The sequence below is a fragment of the Apium graveolens genome, chromosome 9, assembly GCF_009905375.1.
Source record: "Apium graveolens cultivar Ventura chromosome 9, ASM990537v1, whole genome shotgun sequence".
NCBI classification, from domain to species: domain Eukaryota; kingdom Viridiplantae; phylum Streptophyta; class Magnoliopsida; order Apiales; family Apiaceae; genus Apium; species Apium graveolens.
The window spans coordinates 105,421,615-105,429,579 of NC_133655.1; the positions used below are offsets into that span (position 1 = coordinate 105,421,615).

Below are 7,965 nucleotides of genomic sequence, written 5' to 3' on the forward strand. Positions count from 1 at the left end.
CGAGTATCCTCGACTCCACCATTTTAATAAAATTAACCGTTTAACTTTTTAAGGCGACTCTTTCGCGAATACTCTACCAAATGACCAATTAATCTTACATAATTGTTTCATACTCCAATTAGTCATTTAAGGACCTTACCCAAGGTTTCAAAGTAAGGCGAGGGTTAATGGTTCGCTCGCGAAACGCCGTTACTTAAAACGGTCGTTTCTCCTAAACCGTATATCAGATCCAAGCGAACCACATATCAAAACGAAGATTACGACATGATCTAGCTAAAAATTGCAAAGCTACAGATTGCTCAGTTAGATTTCTGTCCCGAATACTAAGAACAAGTAGTTGAATGAAAACGAGCATTACGACGGCTATATTTACGCGATTACCAATGTTTATACCACTCCAATTAACCACAAACAAACTCATAACCATCAATACAACCAAACTTCATCTAAACCTCACCACATCAGTTCATAACCTCAAGATTTTCAAAATCATTCAATCACAAACATGAGCTACTAACTATACTTAAGATTCGTTAACCAATAACCAAGATTCATAACCCAAACTCACTACAAATCCAACCAAAGTTTAAACAAACAAGAATCATGCTTCTCATAAACCACTCCTAAATACTCAAAAGTAAAGCTAGGGTATGAGGTTTTACCTTCCTTGGTGAGTGATAAGTAGCTAGGAGGCCTTAAGGAGCCTTGATCTAACCTCTTACAAGTTTGATCTTACAAAGAAATCAAGAACACAAAAAATTAGTTTCAAGAAATTACTATTCACCATCTCCTTCTTTGATTTATTGGAAGAGATTTACAAGGAATTAGAAGCTTAAAATCCTAGTATATACTTATCTAATCATAGGGAAGCTTACATAATTACCTTGGATTTGATTATGAAGTGAAGCTTGGAGTTTGCAAATTTCTTCTTCCTTGAAAGCAAAGAGGCCGAGAGCTTTTCTCTTGAAAAGCAAGGTCAACTTCTTTTTTTGATTTATCATTTTTGTTGGTTGCTTCCCCTTTTTGGCTTGGCTACTTTTTAGGATTTACCATGGTAAATTTTACTTGGCTAATAATCAACCAACAAAACCTATCCACTTGTCATGCTTATGTCATCATGATTGTGTCATCTTTTAACACATGTCTTCTCCTTGTGGTGTGATGACATCATCATCCACTAACCTCTTTGATTAAATCTTAATTACTTGGCTAATGACCGCTTATCTGTTATACGGTTCGCTTAACTTTCGTTCTCGTTCGTCGTTTGAGGGATCATATCCGGGATCTTATTACTTGGGTTCCCCTAAACCTTTCTCAATATTTTCTATTCCTTTTTTTGATCCTCTCTTATAATCCTTGAATTTAAATCTTTTTAATTATGTTACCTTATACTCAATTCTTTCGGTATCTAGTGGATTTTCGGGAAAAATCAAAGTGTTCGAATTTGGATTCTGACGAACTTTACATACACTCATATACTTTATGGAGTACTAATATGATCTCGGAATACCAATAAAAGAACCCCTACATAGTGTGGCATAAAAAAATTCCTTAATCAGCAAATTCACTATTCATAAGGATTATAAAAAGTCCAAAATTTTTGGGGTTATTACAGTCTCCCCTCCTTAAAAGGATTTCATCCCGGAATCAGATAGAAAACTGTTGGGGATACTTTTCTAGCATTGCACTTTCTAGCTCAAGTCAATTTTCCCAAATTATGATTCTATTACAAAACTCTGACTAGGTTGATAACCATGTTCCTAGGCACTTGTTGCTCCACATAGGTTAAGTCTGGTCGGAGGTTTACGGGTTCATATTCCCCTATGTGTCTCGCCTCTGGATCATACTTCCTTAACATTGATACTTGGAACTTATTGTGAACTTGTTGCAGGTTCGGGGGTAGGGCTAGTTCATTTGATAACTTCCCAATGCATCTTAATATATCCAAGGGTCCAACAAATTGTGGACTTAGCTTTCCTTTCTTTCCGAACCTCATCAATCATTTTCAAGGCTTTCCAAGGGAATATCTTTAACAATAATAGGTCCCCTACTTCATACTCTTTGTTCTTTCGTTGTCAAATCAACATACTTCTTATGTCCATCTTGGGCTACTCCCAGCCGTCCTCTGATTAGATCTATTATATCTTTGGTCCTTTGGACCACTGCTGGACCGAGCATCTTGCGCTCTCCAACTCCATCTTAACATAAGGGAGATCGACATTGTCTTCCCTCAAGGATCTCATAAGGCGACATCTCGATACTGACATACGATCTATTGTCGTAAGAAAACTCAATATACGTTAAGTTATCATTCCAAATTCTTTCAAGTCTATTGCACAGACTCTCATCATAGCTTCTAGCGTTATAGCTTTTGCTTCTCAATACCTACTCTTTTCTAGTTCATAATCGTTACTATCCTCTGAACCTAATATTATACTGGTTACACTTTTGCTCGTTAGCGTTCTATAACCTTTTAATAATCGCGTCAATCTTAGTATCACGAACGTATTAGATTCGGAATACCACCGTACTGATACCACTTCATCTCTAGCTGCTTCCATCTTCGAAAGCTTGGTCCTTCATATAGAAGTAAAAGAATTTATTGAGAGATCGCATAGTTAGTACAGAAGGTGGCCAGCCTTTAGTACTTGACAAGCAATTAAACAACATGTGGTATCCTACTAGGCTTCCATCACACAGATAGATAGTCATTCGGCAATACCTCCCCTTCTGGAAGGGTTGTTCTTCTCAGCTTATACAAAATGAAAAGGAGAGAAAAGAATGAATTTGAGAGCATTATATAAAAAAAATATACTGCCACAAAATACCTGGCTTGGAATCTACCTCTGAACTATAGAGGTTTATCAAAGGAGAATGAAGCATAAGTATTTATATCAATATCCAGTATTATCGTATCGCAATTCACGTGCCTGAATATTTACTATTCCGTCGCTCTTGCTCGAGCTTATAAACAATCACCTTTGAAACTCCCTCGACATCGAAAATCGAATATGGGATTTCATTCTAGACATCATCGTTACTAGAATTCTATGCTTGCACTGCAACCTTCCTCGTATAGTAATACGACTCTCTACTGATAAGGAGGAATAAATATTCAATAGGTAAATAATCGACTTAATTAGTCTATCATTGATAACTTATACATCACCACGACCCGATTAGTGGTGCTCAATCTTAACATCCATTACAATACAACTCTCACGGTTGTTATCATCTCATTATTCAAAGGATCATTGATGCATTACTATAGTCCACCACGGACCTACTGTAGTCATTTGTTTTCATGAAGTCTTAATATCTAACCATACAGTCCATACCTACCTTATCAAATTCTTCTAAGAAGGTAACATAATCACCATTCATGATTCATGAAGAACACTCCTGAACTTGACATACTTATGACATGAAGCAAATAAAATTTCAGAAGAGTTTCAATAAAAGCAATGATAGCAGGTTAATACCATTATTAACCATATGTCTTTATTGGGAGACATGCAGCTCAAAGGTTCATTTAGTCATTTCGTAACATGGTCCTGGCTTATCTCAAGATAGGACCTTCTAAGATAGATAGCCCGCTCACGGCGATTACATGAATTAAATCTTTACCAACCTACTATTACGGTTGAGTATCGCACAATCATCAGAAGGAATGTTAATCTTTCACACCATAATACAACCTTCACAGCTTTAACCATCATCACTGTATTCCTCTGGCACAAGCGCCTATAATTGCTCTCTTACACTTAGAGTGTCGGCCACCTCATTAGCCTTTCCTGATAGTAATAGTTCCTTATAATCAAAGTCTTTTGAACGATCTCCAACTAAATGTTTTACCTCATTTCCAATCACTACTTGTGCGAAAATGCACTTCCTTACGCTTTGGTGAGGAAAAAAATATCACCATTTTTCCATAAGTTATTGCCTCGGTCTTTAGAGGTTAACAATGTCACGACTGACTCTCGATCATACTTAGAACGTCTTTTATCTTAGGCCCTAATTGCCTTAAACAATTTCGACCTTTACTGGTTCGATCCATACTTTCTCATGGTTTAATACGTGCCCCACTTGGCATTATTATTATTACGTCATATTTCCTTTATCAAAATTTCTATTCTTTAGAACTTCGAATATTACCTTTCTCCTTGTAAAACTGATAAGTGGCATTTTATACCACTTAGAACGTCTTTTAATGGCTTGAATTGATGTCTTGAAATCAAGTATTTTGTGTATTTGATGCATGTTCTAGTGTTTGTGCATTTTAGGGTATTAATTACATTTCGGGAGAGATTTCATCAAGAATAAGCCTTGGCATGTGTTTAGCATTGTAAACGGGAAGATAGGAGCAGATTGCAGTGAAGAAACGGGAGAAAAATAGTATAGATTCCAGAAGGGGTCTGAGCGCCCGCTCAGCTCTGCTGAGCGACCGCTCTGGAAGCTGAGCGCCCGCTCAAGAATGCTGAGTGGCCGCACAGGGACGGAAAATCAGATTTATTATTTTAGACTCCTGATTCTGTTTAACTTCCAACTTCTGAGTTAGCTGGGCTTTATGGGACTCCTATATAAGTAGATTTTAGAGACGTTTCATAAAGGTTGGATCGTAGTATTTATCGAAGAGCGAGGAGATAAGGAAGAAGACCGTTTTAGCACACCGCAACGAAGAGGAAGCATATTTTCTTGTGATTCTTTATTTCATTGTAGCGTTGGATGCTAGTTTTCTTTGCTTTGAACCTATTTACTCTTGTGACGTACTCTGGTTTAATATAATTAGTTTAGTTATTATTCTTGTGTGTTATTATCATGTTTTCATATGAACGCATGATGACGATGAGTGTTATCATGGGCTAATCGTGAGCATGGGGTCATAACGGATTTCTATGAAATTCTTTAGTTAGTTGTTTAATACCTTAGTGTGTGATGATTGTATGATATCTAGTATTGGTTGTGCTTAATCGTCTTATGTGCGTCGTGAACATATAAGATAGGGTGTTAATCTCTTGTGAAGCGACGGTGGATCTTGAGATTTAGAACTTGCCATGCTAGCATAGGTTCATGTAAGAGTATGCATGATTAGTGGATAACTCTAACCGTTTTATTCGCCCTGTGTAATCAAAAGGAATAACTTGTGCTTAAATCGTTATGTTGTCAATTTCTGTAGACATATAGGGATTCAACATAATTGATGCCTATTCAACTTCTATCTTATTTGTGGATGTTTGGTAGAATGGTATTAGTACAATGAAAGTTGGCTTTTATCAGTTTAGTGTTATTCGATTAATATCATCACGGTTGCATGCTAAGGGTAATAACAATGACTATTGAAGGAAGTAGTAATGAAGTTGTGATCTCATGAGTGTTTTAATATTGTTAATTCAAGTGTTAATTAAGTGCTTAATTCTAGTAGTTAATTGTAGTTAATAATTAGTTAATCAAATCTAAGTGTTATTATCTTAACATTGAGAAGTAATCATACATTGGTGAGTGAGTGTAATTGAACATAATTAGTTTGAGTCTTTGTGGGAACGAACTTGAAAGTATTCTATATTACTTGCGAACGCGTATACTTGTGTGTGTTATTAGCGCGTGTTTTCGCCCTAACAAGTTTTTGGCGCCGTTGCCGGGGACTCGGTGTATTTGTTTAGTTTATGTACTTACCATCATTGGTCATTAGGACTCAGTGATTAAGACGTGTTACTTATTGTTTCCGGTTGTGTTTCAGGTACTTTAGCGAGCGCTTATGCAAACACGTTCTCGTACTCGCAAGAGGACTTTAGATACGGCTGAGGAGACAGACGAAATTCTTGATATTTCGGAGAAGATAGATTTTGATTCGGATTCAGGAAGTGAGCAGAAAGAGCCAGTAATCATGGGTGATCGTATTGTTCCGGCAAATCCAGCTCTTATGGACTTTTCTCGGCCTAAAATTGATGACATTCAATCTAGCATCATGCACCCGGCTATTGAGGCCAATAACTTTGAAATCAAGCCGGGCACTATTCAAATGGTGCAGAATTCTATTTCTTTTGGAGGTGCTGCGACTGAAGACCCCAACATGCACATAAGGAATTTTGTCGAGATCTGTAATACTTTCAAATATAATGGTGTGACTGATGAGGCTATCAAGCTGAGGCTTTTCCCATTCTCACTGAGGGATAAAGCTAAGGACTGGTTACATTCTGAACCAGCTGGGTCTATCACTACTTGGCAAGATCTTGCACAAAAGTTTCTGGTGAAGTTTTATCCAATGGCAAAGACTGCTGCTATGAGGAGTGCTCTTACTCAGTTTGCGCAGCAACCTACAGAATCTATGTGCGAAGCTTGGGAGCACTACAAGGAGATGTTGAGAAAGTGTCCACATCATGGAATGCCTGATTGGATGGTGATCACTGGTTTCTATAATGGTTTGGGGGCCCAATCTCGGCCCATGCTCGATGCAGCAGCTGGAGGCGCCTTGTGGGCCAAAAGCTATACTGAGGCTTATAATCTTATTGAGACTATGGCTACAAATGAGCATCAAAACCCAACTCAAAGGATGATGCCTGGGAAGGTAGCAGGTATTTTGGAAGTCGATGCAGCTACAGCTATTGCAGCGCAGCTCCAAGCGCTGTCTATGAAGGTCGATTCTCTAGCCACATATGGAGTCAATCAGATAGCTATGGTCTGTGAGCTTTATGCAGGTTCTCATGCTACGGATCAGTGTTCTCTTGTTAATGAATCTGTTCAGTATGTGAATAATTATCAGCGACCGCAGCAGCCTGTGCCAGCTACTTATCATCCTAACAACAGAAATCATCCAAATTTCAGCTAGAGTAATAGTCAGAATGCTGTTCAGCAACCATATCAGCAAGGTGTAAGTAAATAGTTCAATCCACCTGGATTCCAGCAACCACAGCATTATGCTCAAAGGCAATCATATCCTCAACAAGGAGGTGCAGCTCCACCCTCTAGTGCTGATTTTGAGGAACTTAAGCTGTTGTGCAAGAGTCAGGCGATTTCATTTAGTTACTTGGAAAATCAAATCGGTCAAATAGTCAATGCAGTGCTCAATCGTCAACCTGGCACACTTCCCAGTGATACTAAAGTGCCAGGCTGTTAGGTCCCAATTTGTTTGTAGAAGGGGGGTTGAATGCAAACAATACCGTTTAATCGAATAAAATGCGGAATAAAATTGTGAAACAAAATTCAAGTTAAATAAAACTTTTATTAAACTTGAAAGGTGTTACAACTACGGTATCGGTTACAAGGGATTAATCTCAAATCAATTATTACAAATCTAGAATAAATTCGACATGAACTTTTTCTATTTTTGTAATTGAAAGATCAAATGCTAAATGCGATTTGAGATTAAGTTCTAGGGATTTTAATCCGCTAGATTGATACACAAGAACAAGATAAATATTTCTAGTTGATTGGATTTAACTTTACAATCTAGAAATTTAATCTTGAAGAAAAGCAGATGAAAAATAAAATGTTATGCTTTTGTTTTCTGCTCCTTTTTCTCTTTTGTGTTCTGTTTGATTGGATTCTGTTGGTTGATCAACAAAAGTCTTCTGCTGCTTTTATCAAACACCAAACTGAAAAATGTACTGGCATGACAATCTCTTTGGCCAGCAAGACTTTCGGTATGACAACATTTACAACTAGCAAGACAATCAAAATGAACTAGCAAGACTTTCGGTATGACTATTGATTGTCATACCGATTGTCATATTAATTCAAATAAATTGTCTTGCTGAATTAATAACAGATTTTAATCTAAACAGAAATTCTAATAAGACAATTAAATGTATTGGCATGACTTTCGGTATGACTATCAATTGTCATACCGATTGTCATACTAGTTCAAATGAATTGTCTTGTTTTGAATTTAAGCAGATTTTAAACCAATTAAAATCTTGTAAATCCTCAATATTAATTCTAAATTAATTAATCAATTTAATTCAATTA

The 7,965-nt window shown here is 37.0% G+C and overlaps 1 non-coding gene across 1 annotated transcript; it reads right to left on the bottom strand.

Moving 5' to 3' along the window:
• Nucleotides 1-6,277: 6,277 nt before the first annotated feature.
• Nucleotides 6,278-6,384, bottom strand: LOC141687986 (small nucleolar RNA R71). Its single transcript, XR_012561458.1, has one exon. It is a non-coding gene; the product is annotated as a small nucleolar RNA R71 (small nucleolar RNA).
• Between the last annotated feature and the right edge of the window lie 1,581 nt (nucleotides 6,385-7,965).